Raw genomic sequence first — 16,086 nt, forward strand, 5'->3', positions numbered from 1 at the left:
ACCACCAGGGAAGTCCCCTGGGGATGTGTTTTTCAAACTGAGGGTTGTAACTCATTCACGTATGGTGTCAGTGGAAGTCAATTTAGTAGGTCAAGACCAGTGTTTTTAAAAATAAAAAAGAAATAAAATGGAATAGACTAGAACATAATCCTTTTTGTAATAAGTGAAATAATATTTCCCTTTGTGAAAATGTTGCTTGAGCTTTGTATATTGTGGCAGATACTACAAATTTTCCATCAATCCATTCTCCTCTTTTTCATGTTAATATTCAGATCCCCAAGTGTTGGCATGTGGCCACAGCAGATGACTACATTCTCCAACCTCTTTTGCAGACAGGTGTGGCCATGTGCCTAAGTTCTGGCTAATACAGTGTGAGCCATGGTGGAGTGTCACTTCTGGGTCCTGCTCCTGAAGAAATGGTATACACGCTTTTGTGTCTTTTCCCACTGGCTGGGATACAGACTTGATGGTAGGAACTACAACAGTCACCTTGGGCCCAGAGTTTGAAGCTGTGGTTCGAGTGTTAAAGCCTTGAAAAGCATACCCCCAGACTATAAAAGAGAAGTCAAGTTATGCAAAAGATTAATTTCTAACTTAGTTGAGGCATACTCACATTTCTGTTACGTTATTCCAAACCAATCCCTAATATACAGGCATGTGTGTATGTACGTATCAATATGTACATATGTGTGTGCTCATATATGAACATGTGTTTATACATACACATCCCTCAGGCCATATATAAATTGTATAAGGATCGTGATTTTAAAAAAATAGAGAAACTGGGGACTTCCCTGATGGTCCAGGGATTAGGAATCCACCTTGATTCCACATGTTAACCCACAGAGGGTACCAGATGCCACTGAGCAACTAAGCCCACCAACTAAGGGCCGCAGCTCCTGAAGCCCACACGCCCTAGACCCCTGCTCTGCAACAGGAGAAGCCACCTCGATGAGGAGCCTGCACACAGCAACCAGAGAGTAGCTCCCCCCACTGCAACTAGAGAAAGCCAGCAAATAAATAAAACGGAGAAACTGCCTGCCCTTAAAGTATGCTTTAAGTAAGTGAGCAAGGTGATCAGATTTGTGTTCCCAAGTTGGAAGGAATCTTATGGCTCACTTAGACCACTTAGTCTTTCTTATAGATGGGAAACCGAGGTCCATAGAGGTTAGGTAACTGATTCAAAGTCCTAAGTAGCAAGAGCTGGTCCTTGACCCTTGACCTCTGATACAGACTGGGCCCCTGCCACGTCACCAGTTGACAAAGATTTGTTTATCTTGCTCTCCTCTTCTAATCTTCAAATGTTCCTTTGCATTACATTGTTGCCCTAATTTTCTAATTAATTCAATTCAATTCAGCAAACATTGATTGTAAACCTATTACATACTAAGTTGTAAAGAGATAGGAAAGAGCTGCACAGAAAATTCTGGGAAGGAGGCTCAAGAGGAAGGGGACATACACGTATCTATGGCTGATTCATGTTGATACATGGCAGAAACCAACACAGTATTGTAAAGCAATTATCCTCCAATTAAAAAGAAATTTTAAAAATTAAAATAAAAAATCCCTTAGCCCACAGGCTCTAGAGCATGTCTGTTGCAACAAGAGAAGCCCGTGTGCCACAACAGACACCCAGTGCAGCCAAAATAAATAAAAATTAAAAATTAATTAACTTTTTTATTAAAAAGTTTCCTAACTGGTATTATAAATAGATACATAAATAGATCTGCATTTAGGCATGGATGGGTATCTATACATACATACTCTGACCTTAGAGAGCGTGAGAAGCAGTGACACCCGAGGAGCAAATGTGTACATCTAGAACCCAGGTTTGGTTTTTTAAGTATAATTCTTAGGGCTCCTTACAGAAGTGGTTGATTCCGGGCGGGGTAGGCAAAACGCAACATGAGCCTGCAGCATCTTGCAGTGACAGGAAGTAAAAAAGTGCTCAGAGAAGGATGGGAGGTGCTTCCCTCTTGGTCTAGTGGTTAAGAATCCACCTGCCAATGCAGTGGACACGGGTTTGATCCCTGATCTGGGAAGTTCCCACATGCCACGGAGCAACTAAGCCCTGGAGCCACAACTACTGCGCCCACATGCTCTAGAGTCTGTGGTCCACAACATGAGAAGCCCGTGCACCACAGCTAGAGAGTAGCCCCCACTCACCACAACAAGAGAAAGCCCTTGAGCAGCAACGAAGACCCAGCATAGCAAAAAATAATTCATTAAAGCAAAACAAAACAAATTCCTCACCCATCATGCATGACTTGCCTAACATTGCCAGCTAAGGTGGGGCAAGGTGACACTGCCTTCTTATTTCAGCAGTCATACAGTAAACAAGTGTCCTTCTGCGGTAAATTTAGTGCCATGTTTTTTGCATTTTTGTGCTTATTGTTGGTGACTTTGCTTTTTAAAGTGCACACTCCCCCCACCATGTGCTAGATAAGCTTCTCCCAGGCACGAGTTACAGCACTGCTGGCCATGAGTTTGATGTGAATGAGTCAATAATATATATTAAATAAGCTGAGGCACACATGAAGTGTTTGTGCCCAGAGGCTCATAGGAACCTAACCTTGTATTTCCCCTCCAAGCAATTGTTCACTATTCACTAATTCAATGTTTGCAGCAACTTAACAGAACACAGCTATTGTGAATGACAAAATTTGACAGCACTTAGTAGCACCTTCTATGTACCTGGCCCACCCTATACTTTCTTTGACATAATCTCAAATATTCCTGACAACATCTAGAAAAAAGTTTTTGTCTTAGGCTTCTGCCAGTCATCTAAATGCTGAAGTTGGCTGGCTCCTCTCTCATTTTCTAGCCCCTGACAGATGTCTGATTAACCGGGTACTCTGTAGTCACATTTTTTTTCCCCAAGTAGATCAATAATATTTCTTTTTTAATTTATTTTTAAATATTTATTTTTATTTATTAATTTGACTGTGCCAGGTCTTAGTTGTAGCATGCAGGATCTAGTTCCCTGACCAGGGATCAAACCCAGGAGCCCTGCATTGGGAACATGGAATCTTAGCCGCTGGACCACCAGGGAAATCCCCAATAATTTTTCTTGATTACTATATTCAGTTCTTACCAATTTCAGAGAGAAAATATTTACTGAGGTGAGAGACACGAACTTTTTTCTCAAGAATTTCCTGTGACTTCTTATTGGAATAAACTTCAAAATTTGAAAAAATAGTAAAATGAACACCCATAAACCCTCTGAAGACTTGTCACGTGGGAGGGTGATCGGTTTCATAGAGTCAGAGAGTGGAGCTTGGAGTAAGGAAGGAAACGGAGCAGAAGACAAATTTAAAAGCTTGAAACAGGGAAGAATTTTCTCTCTTGGAGCGAGGATGGACTCAGCTAAGGTAGAATGACTGCAGACAGGGATGTGGGGGAGCTGATCCCTGCTCTGGGTGGGAAGGAGGTCTAGACAACAGGTCAAGTTGTCCACGAGTCCACAATCCACTGTTTTGTCTGAGCTGTAGAACTGCCACAGGATGGTTTACATAGCAGTCGTATAGTGTTTCAGCCACTCCACGTGTTACCTCAGCATTTGTGGGCACGCTTGAGAGCCCAACCTCTATTTGTAATGCAGCTTCTCTGGAAAGGTGTATTGAATTTCAAACAAGTGATACACAAACAAACGTTTGAATCATGACCCTATAGAAGCCGGAGAACTGTCTGTTCTTTTGACTTGTCCTTGAACTCTTTGAAGCATCCCAACTGTCCTCCTATGCTACTCTTCTGGGATTGGGGGACTCTGTGTTTGCCTTATGATGGTTTTCTAAACTTCAGATCCCAACAGGGATTTGACCAGACAGGAACAAATAGGACCTGAGATCTGGCCCCTCTGAGTTATATTCTCCCAGCTCGGCTTCATGATTTTGTCTGAAGTAAATGCCTAGGGTGGCAGATAATCCTGCTCCACTAGGAATGTGCCAGTGATGTCTTCAGCCACCATTCTCTTCTTAGGCCTCAAGTGGCTATTTGTATCTGCAGAAGAAGACTCCTGAAAGTCCCTTGGACAGCAAGGAGATCAAACCAGTCAGTTTTAAGGGAGATCAACTCTGTATATTCACTGGAAGGACTGATGCTGAAGCTCCAGTATTTTGGTCATCTGGTGAGAACAGACGACTCATTGGAAAAATCCCAGATGCCGGGAAAGACTGAGGGCAGAAGGAGGAGAGGGTGTCAGAGGATGAGATGGCTGGATGACATTACCAATGGAATTAATACGAACTTGGGTAATATCTGGGAGATGGTGAGGGGCAGGGAGGCCTGGCGTTCTGTAGTCCATGGGGTCGCAAAGAATTGGACATGACTGAGTGACTGAACAACAAGTAGACAACATATTTTTGGTGCTTGGTTACAATATATTTTAACATTTTATTATGTATTTTCTTGTCAGTTCTCCAGCTGTTCCACGTGACTCTCATCTTTTCATAAGATTGTAAACCTCAACCTTACATCTGCCCCTAATATAGTCATCATTTAGCGCCTCTGTAAAGCCAAGGGCAGGGGCAGTGTGGTGTGTAAGAAGGACTATAAACTTGGAGACAGATAAATTTAGGGTTCTACTCATTTACAACTGACCCTCCGAATCCACACCTGCAGATTGAAACCAACCAACTGCAGATTGAAAATATTCAGAAGGGACTTCCCTGGTGGTCCAATGGCTAAGACTCCATGCTTCCAAAGCAGGCCCAGGTTTGATCCCTGGTCAGGGAACTAAGATCCCACATGACACAACTAAGACCCGGCACAGCCAAATAAATAAATATTAAAAAAAAAAATCTGAAGAAAGAAATTACATAGATTTCCAAAAAGCAAATCTTGAATTTCCCTCCCACACTGGCAACTATTCATATAGCATTCATACTGTATTTGGGCTTCCCAGGTAGCATTAGTGGTAAAAAAACAAACAAACAAAAAAAAACTTGCCTGCCAATGCAGGAGACATAATGAGATGCAGGTTCGATCCTTGCAGGGTCAGGAAGATTCCCTAGAGAAGGGAATGGCAACCCATTCCAGTATTCTTGCCTGGAGAATTTCAAGGACAGAGAAGCCTGGTGGGCTACAATCCATGGGGTTGTAAAGAATTAGACACAACTGAGCGACTAACACACACACACACACTGCATTTACAACTATTTACACAGCATTTGCGTCATATTAAATATTATAAGTACAATAGACTAGTTCCAAATGGGAAAGGAGTATGCCAAGGCTGTCTATTGTCACCCTGCTTATTTAACTTAAATTCAGAGTACACCATGCGAAATGCCAGGCTGGATGAAGGACAAACTAGAATCAAGATTGCTGGGAGAAATATCAATAACCTCAGATACACAGATGATCACCCTTATGGAAGAAAGTGAAAAGGAACTAAAGAGCCACTTGGTGAAAGTGTAAGAGGAGAGTGAAAAAACTGGCTTAAAACTCAACATTCAAAAAACAAAGATCATGGCATCCGGTCCTGTCACTTCATGGCAAATAGATGGGGAAACATGGAAATAGTGACAGACTTTATTTTCTTGGGCTCCAAAATCACTGCAGATGGTGACTGTAGCCATGAAATTAAAAGATGCTTGCTCCTTGGAAAAAAAGTTATGACCAACCTAGACAGCATATTAAAAAGCAGAGACAAAAGACCCTACCAGAAAATTACTAGAGCTAATCAATGAATATAGTAAAGTTGCAGGATATAAAATTAACACAGAGAAATCCCTTGCATTCCTATACACTAACAACGAGAAAACAGAAAGAGAAATTAAGGAAACAATAGCATTCACCATTGCAACAAAAAGAATAAAATACTTAGGAGTATATCTACCTAAAGAAACAAAAGACCTATACATAGAAAACTATAAAACACTGATGAAAGAAATCAAAGAGGACACAAACAGATAGAGAAATATACCATGTTCATGGATTGGAAGAATCAATATTGTCAAAATGGCTACACTACCCAAAGCAATCTATAGATTCAATGCAATCCCTATCAAGCTACCAACCATATTTTTCACAGATCTAGAACAAATAATTTCACAATTTGTATGGAAATACAAAAAAACCTCGAATAGCCAAAGTAATCTTGAGAAAGAAGAATGGAACTGGAGGAATCAACCTGCCTGACTTCAGACTATACTACAAAGCCACAGTCATCAAGACAGTATGGTACTGGCACAAAGACAGAAATATAGATCAATGGAACAGAATAGAAAGCCCAGAGATAAATCCACGAACCTATGGACACTTTATCTTCAACAAAGGAGGCAAGAATATACAATGGAAAAAAGACAACCTCTTTAACAAGTAGTGCTGGGAAAACTGGTCAACCACTTGTAAAAGAATGAAACTAGAACACTTTCTAACCCCGTACACAAAAATAAACTCAAAATGGATTAAAGATCTCAATGTAAGACCAGAAACTATAAAACTCCTAGAGGAGAACATAGGAAAAACACTCTCTGACATAAATCACAGCAGGATCCTCTATGACCCACCTCCCAGAATAGTGGAAATAAAAGCAAAAATAAACAAATGGGACCTAATGAAACTTAAAATCTTTTGCAAAACAAAGGAAACTATAAGCAAGGTGAAAAGACAGCCCTCAAATTGGGAGAAAATAATAGCGAACAAAGCAACAGACAAAGGATTAATCTCAAAAATATACAAGCAACTCCTGCAGCTCAATTCCAGAAAAATAAATGACCCAATCCAAAAATGGGCCAAAGAACTAAACAGACATTTCTCCGAAGAAGACATACAGATGGCTAACAAACACATGAAAAGATGTTCAACATCACTCATTATTAGAGAAATGCAAATCAAAACCACAATGAGGTATCATTACATGCCAGTCAGGATGGCTGCTATCCAAAAGTTTACAAGCAATAAATGCTGGAGAGGGTGTGGAGAAAAGGGAACCCTCTTACACTGTTGGTGGGAATGCAAACTAGTACAACCGCTCTGGAGAACAGTGTGGAGATTTCTTTAAAAAACTGGAATTAGAACTACCATATGACCCAGCAATCCCACTTCTGGGCATATGCACTGAGGAAACCAGATCTGAAAGAGACACGTGTACCCCAGTGTTCATCGCAGCACTGTTTATCATAGCCAGGACATGGAAGCAACCTAGATGCCCATCAGCAGACGAATGGATGAGGAAGCTGTGGTACATATACACCATGGAATATTACTCAGCCATTAAAAAGAATTCATTTGAATCAGTTCTAGTGAGATGGATGAAACTGGAGCCCATCATACAGAGTGAAGTAAGCCAGAAAGATAAAAACCAATACAGTATACTAATGCATATATATGGAATTTAGAAAGATGGTAATGATAACCCTATATGCAAAACAGAAAAAGAGACACAGATGTACAGAACAGAATTTTGGACTCTGTGGGAGAAGGCAAGGGTGGGATGTTTCGAGAGAACAGCATTGAAACATGTATATTATCTAGGGTGAAACAGATCACCAGCCCAGGCTGGATGCATGAAACAAGTGCTCGGGCCTGGTGCACTGGGAAGACCCAGAGGAATCAGGTGGAGAGGGAGCTGGGAGGGGGGATCAGGATGGGGAATACATGTAAATTCATGGCTGATTCACGTCAATGTATGACAAAAACCACTACAATACTGTAAAGTAATTAGCCTGCAACTAATAAAAATAAATGGGAAAAGAAAAAAGAAAAAAAATAAAAAGCAGAGACATTACTTTGCTGACAAAGGTCCGTGGAGTCAAAGCTATGCTTTTCCCAGTAGTCATGTATGGATGTGCGAGTTGGACTGTAAAGCTGAGTGCCAAAGAATTGATTCTTTTGAACTGTGGTGTTAGGGAAGACTCTTGAGAATCCCTTGGACAGCAAGGAGATCAAACCAGTCAGTCCTAAAGGAAATCAATACTGAATATTGTTTGGAAGAACTGATGCTGAAGCTGAAACTCCAATACTTTGGCCACCTGATGTGAGTAACTGACTCCTTGGAAAAGACCCTGATACTGGGAAAGATTGAAGGTGGGAGGAGAAGGGGACAACAGAGGATGAGATAGTTGGATGGCATCACCGACTCGATGGACACAAGTTTGAGCAAGCTCTGGGAGTTGGTGATGGACAGGGAAGCCTGGCGTGCTGCAGTTCATGGGTCACAAAGAGTTGGACAGGGCTGATCGACTAAAGCAACTGACTGAAGTATTATAAGTAATCTAGAGATGACCAAAAGTATATGGGAAAATGTGAGTAGGTTAAGTGAAAATACTATGCTGTTTTACCTAAGGGTCTTGAACATCTGTGAATTTTGGTATCTGAGGGGTGTCCTGAAACTAATCCCCTGGCCCCGTACCAAGGGCTAACTATACTAGCCATGGGACCTTGTTAAATTATTTAACTTCTAAGTTTTAGTTTTCTTAACTCTAAAAGGGAAATGATTATATACTAGTAAAGGGTCTGTCACATGCTAGGCATCCAATAAATGGTCATTGTCACAAATGATATCTGTATGATGCCATTGAAATGAAATTCTAGAACAGGCAAAACTAATCTAGAGTGACAGAAATTAGATCAGTGGTTGCCTGGGGCTAGTGGGGGTGGGATGGGTAATCAACTGCAAAAGGCCAAGGAAACTTTTGGTGGGGTGGAAATATTCTATCTTGATTGTGGTAGTGGTTACATGGGCATGCACATTTGTCGAAACACATCAAACCATGCACTTAAAATAGGTACTAGTTAGTGTATGTAAATGATCCCTCGATACAGTTGGTTTTAAAAATAACATTCATTCCCTTCCTCTCTCCATCAATGAAAATGTGTTAGATTAAGACACACATTTCAGAGCCAAATACGCACTTTATTTTTAATTTTAGATTATTCATATTACCGTATAATTTCCCCCATGGATTCATGTAAATAAATGTGACTTGGCTTGATATCAAATTTCACTTTTCAACTGACTTATAAAAGTGGAGAGATGTGTCATAAGGAGCGTGAGAGGGCAGACTCTCATCATGAAAGTACATTTAGAACTTCCCGGGTGGTCCAGTGATTAAGACTCTGCTCTTCCAGTGCAGGGGGCACAGGTTGGGGAACTAAGATTCCACATGCCGCATGGTGCGGCCAAAATCCAAACAAACAAACAATAACAAAACTAAACAAACAAAAGAAAGTATACTTAAAGACCATACAGTTGTTAAACAAATCACTATCTTTGACTTGCCTCATGGTCCAGTGGCTAAGAATCTGCCTACCAATGCAGGAGACATCTGTTCAATCCCTGGTCCAGGAAGGTTTCAGATGCCACTAGCAACTAAGCCTGTGTGCACACAACTGGGGCCGTGCTCTGCAACAGGAGAATCCACCTCAGCGAGAAGCCCACGCACCACAACTAGAGACTAGTCCCTGCTCACCGCAACTAGAGAAAGCCTGTGCGCAGCAATGAAGACCCAGTGCAGCCAAAAATGAATAAATAAACAATTAAAAAAAAAATCACTATCTTAAGGAAAATATATTTTTCTGGTGAAATAGTAAAAGCTTGCCATAAAATAAATGATAATGAGAGAGCTTGGATGAATGGAGTGACCTGGGGGAGCTTTTTACTTTTACTTACTCAGCATGATCCCACCCCACGACTACCACCCTCTTCCCATAACGGTACCTCCTTCCTTCCAAAGGGAAAGGGTGCATACCAGATACCTTTCGAGGAATTTCCTTGGAATCTGCTCCCAGACACTTTTGCTTCCTTTTCACTGGGCATAACTTTGTCATGTGTCTACAGCTAGCTGCAAGAGAACCTGAGAGATTTAGTCTTTATTCTTATTTAGTTGGTTAAGTGGTATCTGACTCTGTGATTCCATGGACTGTAGCCCGCCAGGCTCCTCTGTCCATGGGATTTCCCAGGCAAGGATAGTAGAGTGGGTTGCCATTTCCTTCTCCAGGGGGTCTTCCTGACCCTGGGATCAAACCCACACCTCCTGCATTGGCAGACAGGTTCTTTACCATTGAGTCACAAGGGAAGCCCCAAAAGAAGGCAAAATGACTAGCTAAAAATCAGAGGTCCTATTACTAAGGAAGAAAAAAGTAGATGTTGACATAGGCAATGATTCATCTCTGCCCAAAGCCATATCTAGTAACAATATTTCATATATAATGGTGCAAAATTAGAAATTACCAAAATAAATAAAGCACATCCATACTCTGGCCGTATCAAAATGATTTTGTTTGCCCAGTTCTTGAAATGGAAGCATTTCAATAGTAATTGTTAAGTGGGAGAAAAACAGGTCACCAAAAATATGAGCTCTGTTCTATAAAATTATATATAGATCACATGTGTATATATATAAATATGGATGGGCTAAAAATATTTCTCTCTGGGTGGTAGAATTACATCATATAACTTTAATTCATTTTATACCATTACTTTTACTAAAAAGAATGTATCACTTTTATAAGCAAAAAAATATCTTTTCACTTTGAAAATACGTGGGCATCCGTGTCTCTTAGGAACTTCATGAGCGGAGATGAGAAGCGAGCAGTGGCAGGGATTAAGGGCTGGGGAAGTTCTCTGTCATTTTCCACACAAGTGATATTCTGTTGCTGGTTTCCTGGGAGCCCCTGGACAGTGGTGTCCAGGTGGCTATTGATCCCCACGCCTAAACTCGGGTAAAAGGTCTATGCTGAAGTGGTGGGAATCACCACGGAGAAGATGGTGTGTAAAGCTGGGCGAGGAGGTGCAATAGAGCAGAACCACCCTGGGCGTCTTCCCTCGGCCTCCAGAGCCACTCCGTACCTGGAAAAGTTGACCTGTGTGAACTGTGTTACACCAGATCCCTGCCTTCTGGCTTTCAACTGGGTTCAGTGCACGGGAGACCCTGGTAGGAGATCAGAGGATGGGAAGAGAGAAGCGGGGTATTTCTGCCTCTGGCTCCCTCCATGCAGGGCTATCACAGGCTGACTGTTTCTCCCAAATGGAGGTTCAGCTCTTATCAGGCTGGCTTCTCCTCCAGCCCTCAGGCCCAAGTGAAGAAGTGTGCCCACGACTGCCAGCCACAGGGCACAGGACTGCCCCGCGTGGTTTCCCAGCACCTGCCCCACACCTTTGTAAATAGCTCTTTTTTCACACTTGCCCTGCATTACCCAATCTGAGTGTGCCATCTGTTTCCTGCCAGGATCCTGGCCAACACAGAGGGCTCCGGGGTGAGGACAGGAAAGAACACCCAAGTTTAAAGGGCAAGGAGTGGGAGAGGACATGGGACCCTAATCAACAGAGGAGTTCAAGGCAAATCAGGGGTTATGAAATCAGGGGAGTGGCCGACAGTTTTATGAAGTTGCAAGGAGGTTAAATAAGGATGAGATCTCAAAGGTATATTGGGATTGGCCATCTGGAGGAGGAGCTGGGAAGAGAATTGGGTGGGTGGTTCTGGGAGGAGGGATCTGAGTTGGAGATGGAGCAGAAGATAAGAGATGAAGAGAGGTGAGAGAAAGGGGTGGGAGCAGAGGAGAGAGAGAACCAGGGAGAAGGGGGGAGGAGGAGGAGGCAGCCTGGCCACGGGGTGAAGAAATCTGACTCTTTAGTCCAGGTGAGGAAGCAGGTAATAACTCCAAGAACAAGTGTGTATGTACCCAGGCACAACACATACCTACGAATACCCAACACCCACACCTGCACACACTACACTATACACTCACACCAACACACACACATGAATATATCTACACCACCATGCTTTTTACCACACACATCAAAGACACACATACTAGCACACACACCTCACCACTTCATTATCCCTCCACCATCCCACCCCATAAATACAACAGCCACAACAGTAGCTGCCAGATCCATAGATCTCACTGGCGCCCACGCAACATCGGATCTTTGCTTTGCTGTGACACTTGTCTATTAGCTGGCACTCTCGTTAAACCCTGAGAAAAACCTGCTTCGGTCTATCCATGCTTGAAAAAGGAGGAGTTCTCAGTGTTTACAGTGTGGTACCTGGGGGACAGTAGGCGCTCTGTGGATAAACCTAGAATGGCCCTGTGGCCCCTGGCTCTCCCCTGTGGGAGAACTGGGCAGAGGCTACACCTGGCTGTATGCTCTGACCTCCTAAATGATTTAACCCAGGGCGGCCCTAAAGACTGGCCTCCAATGACCACAACCCAAATGCCTGTCCATCCGATGGAATATTCCAGAGTGAAAATAAACCACGCACTACAATATCCATGAATCTTTATAACATAATATTGAGTTAAAAGAGCAAGGGGCAGATCACTACACACATGCCTGATAATCAACGTTCAAGAACAACAAAAATGAACACTGCATAATTTAGCAACACATACCTATAACATTAAAACTTTTTTTTAAGGACTTCCCTGGTGGCTCAGTGGTTAAGAATCCGCTTGCCAATGCAGGGGACATGAGGTCATTCCCTGGTCCAGGAAATTCCACATGGCATGGGGCAACGAAGCCCGTGTGCTTCTCAACAAGAGAAGCTACCACAGTGAGAAGCCCACACACAGCAACTAGCGAGTAGCCCCCCGCTCACAGAAACCAGAGAAAGCCCACGCCCTGCAGTGAAGACCCAGTGCAGCCAAAAGTAAAATAAATAAATAAAACGCCTGTTCTTTTTTGAAAAAAATAAGAAATGTAAAAGAATGCTAAGCAAAGTCCAGGACAGCACATTACATATGGCAGAAGAAAGGATGGGACTAAGAAAGGATAGTGTAGATAGATGAGTGTCATTGTGAATGTCTGCTTCTTGAACTGCAAGCTGGATTCACCACCCAATATCAGCTCAGATCAGTTGCTCAGTCGTGTCCGACTTTGCGACCCCATGGACTGCAGCACCCAATATAATATAATATTAATAACAGGTCATCCTTGGACCAATGATGAGAATATATCATGAACCAAGGATTAAGATTAATCTAATTCTGTACATCGGATGTCCTGTTACGGTAAATAAAAATAAAGACTGTCCTCTCAGCTTGACCCTAGTTCTGCTTATTTTTGTACTTCCTCCCACAGCAATGCCGAGGGGTCACTGCAACCTTGTTCTTGGCAATCGGGGTTACTAGCGCAAGGCTGGGCAGGAAATGAACTGGGGGATGAGGCCATATCTGCTTTAACACTGTTCTCGATGGGTCCTTTGCGGTAAGGGTTTCCAAGAACCAGCAGAGCAGTTGAGGGAGCTGAGTAACATTTACAAGAAATGTGCCCCTGCCCCGCCCCCTCACGACCCCGCCCCATCCCCTCTCTCCACCCCTTACCGCCTCCAGCTCTTCCTCGCCACTCAGGCCCAAGTGAAGGGGAACTCACAGGAGCCAATAATGAATATTTCCATAGAACCAGAACTGCTTACCCGACTTTCTGGAATCTGGGGAAGAACTGCCCTGACCTCCATTCAGATTCTGGGCCCTGAAGGGAACTTGAGAGGACTAATCCACACAAACACTTATTAAGTAGCAGCAGAGTAATAGTGAACATTAACCACCTGGGTCCAAATTCACCTGGCCACTTCTTAGGTATGCAACTTTTGATACTACACTTAGAAGCCTGCACCTCAGTTTTCCCCATCTGCAAAATGGGGATGAATAACATCTCACTCATGGAGAGTTGTAAGACTAAGACATGCAAAGCATGCAAGATAGTGCTGGGCACTTAGTAGGTACTGAATGAGTGTTAGCTATTGTCTCTAAGTGTTATGAAGGATACAGATGAATCAATGAGACCATGGTCTAGGACAGGAGTTTGCAAACTTTCTTCTGTTAAGGGCCAGATAGTAAATACACTTTTGGCTTTGCTGGCCATAAGGTCTTTGTCACAACGACTCAACTCTGCCAGAAACGTAGTCATAGACAATTCGTAAATGCATGAGCTTTGTTCATTAACACTGACAATTGAATTTCACATAATCTTTACCTGTTTTGAAATATTATTCCTCATTCAGTCTTTTTTTAGCCCTTTAGAAATGTAAAACCCAGTCTTAGCTTACAGGCCATATAAAACCAGGTAGTGTGGCAGACTTGCGAGCTGTGGTTTGCCATCCCTGGTCTAATGGGGGATAAACATTAGCCCCTCTGGATTGCTTTGTTTTACCCGTATGTTCTGTGACTCGCTTTACAGGTGAACAAACTGAGGCTCATTCTTCAAAGTCCAGTTGAAAGGCTGCCTCTTGGAAACCTTCCCAGGTCACTTCAGCCAAGGGCAGTAATAACTCCATCTGCTGCCACCTTCGTGATAAGCACACATTCATTTCATTACTTTTAAAATATTATCATGAAACCAAAAACTTTAAAATATAATGCCAGGACTTCCCTGCTGGCCCAGTGGTCAAGACTCCAAGACTCCTTCAAGGGGTACAGATTAGATCCCTGTTCAGGGAACTAAGATCCTGCAAGCCGTGAGGAGTGCAAATACTTCTTCATCATCTGGTTTATGAAATAAAGCATTGCCCAAACAGTTGAAGACCCCCATACAGATACCCCTCCCCAAGTTACAATCACCCTATCTTTACCCCAGAGAAAAGAACCACCATCCTGACTCTGGGAATTTATTACCAGGTACTTCTTAGTGGGCTTCCCTGGTGGCTGAAACAGTTAAGAATCTGCCTGCAATGCAGGAGACCGGGGTTCAATCCCTGGGTGGGGAAGATCCCCTGGAGAAGGAAATGGCTTCAGTATTGGAAATAGCTCCACTCCAGTATTTTTGCCTGGAGAATTCCATGGACAGTGGAGGCTGGTGGGCTCCAGTCCTTGGGGGTCACAAAGAGTCAGACTAGGTGAGGAATACTTTCACACTTCCTTAGTACTTTAACTAAATATAGAAGCATTCTTAATCAGGAGGTAATATTTCTTTCCATGTAGGTACACCCTTTATTTAATTGGATTTTTAATAATCCAATCAAAAGAATATCTCTACTGTATTCAGAGATTAGTCTCAGAGGGTGTAAAAGGGCCCTGAGGCATCCAGTAAGAAATGATGATAGTATCAACATCCAGGGTTGACTTCCAAGTCAGCTTTAAGTATTGCTCCCCTCTATATTGCTGGGGCTACACCCGATCCCCTCTACACACTAGATTTTAAACTTCTCTGGAAAGAGACTGATTTTTCATCCTACCTATACAACCCCTAATATCTTGCACCTATTCTCTTGCACTTTTCTTCAAAGAGACACTATCTCCTATCATCATCCCTGGCAGTCTCCATAGAGAATGGGGAAACTGCCAGAAACTTCAGGGGAAAAAAGGGTGGGGCTTTGATTTCGTTAGAAGTTTGGAGCAACTTTTAGGCCAAGTGTCAACTTTACTGGAAAGGATGAGGTATGTAACCCTCATACTCCAAGAGATTGGAGTTTTTGCATGTGTTTGGTGTGGGTGGAGGAGGGGGAGCAGGGGGGATAGAGAAAAGGGGAACTGAAGATAATTAGCCCCCTAGAACCAAGAAATCCTTCTTCTCCAATGACCACATGGGGTCTGAGCCACGGTTTGGGATCATGTCCAAGCTTAAGGGTAGACATGAGGAGTAGCAGTATTTGTGGCCTGGACCCTCAACCTGACAAGACAGCATCTAGGCCAGTGGTCAGAGGGTGTGTATATGCACCGGTGGTAGGGAGCAAGATGACCCTACCTACTTCCCCTAGCAGGGGAAGTCTGCTACTGATGGCTTCTAAAGAAACGAGAAACCAGTATTTCACAAGTGCTTGACACGCACATTGACAGTGGTACTGCAGTGTACTTTCAGCATATCAGGTGGTCGTCAGGCCACGTGCACTAAGTGCATTCATGGGTTCTACCACTTAAACTCTCACATAATGAACAAGGGGCTTAAACAGATCCCTGCAAACAAGCCTTGGACTGAAAATCAAACCCATATCTCATTACAAAACTTTGTCAAGCACATTGGAAAGGTGGCTCAGATGCTAAATCCACCTGCCAATACAGGAGACATGAGATACGGGTTCAATCCCTGGGTCAGGAAGATTCCCTGAAGGGAACAGCTACCCACTCCAACATCCCTGCCTGGAGAATTCCACAGGCAGTGGGGCCTGGCAGGCTACAGACCTTGGGGGTCGCAGAGTT

General features: G+C 43.0%; 1 protein-coding gene across 1 annotated transcript in view; it reads left to right on the forward strand.

The window, feature by feature from the left end:
* TMEM217B (transmembrane protein 217B) overlaps nt 1-16,086 on the forward strand; it is a 67,583-nt gene that overhangs the window by 48,234 nt on the left and 3,263 nt on the right. The window lies entirely within an intron of this gene.

The sequence above is a fragment of the Odocoileus virginianus genome, chromosome 27 (assembly GCF_023699985.2).
Source record: "Odocoileus virginianus isolate 20LAN1187 ecotype Illinois chromosome 27, Ovbor_1.2, whole genome shotgun sequence".
Lineage (NCBI taxonomy): Eukaryota > Metazoa > Chordata > Mammalia > Artiodactyla > Cervidae > Odocoileus > Odocoileus virginianus.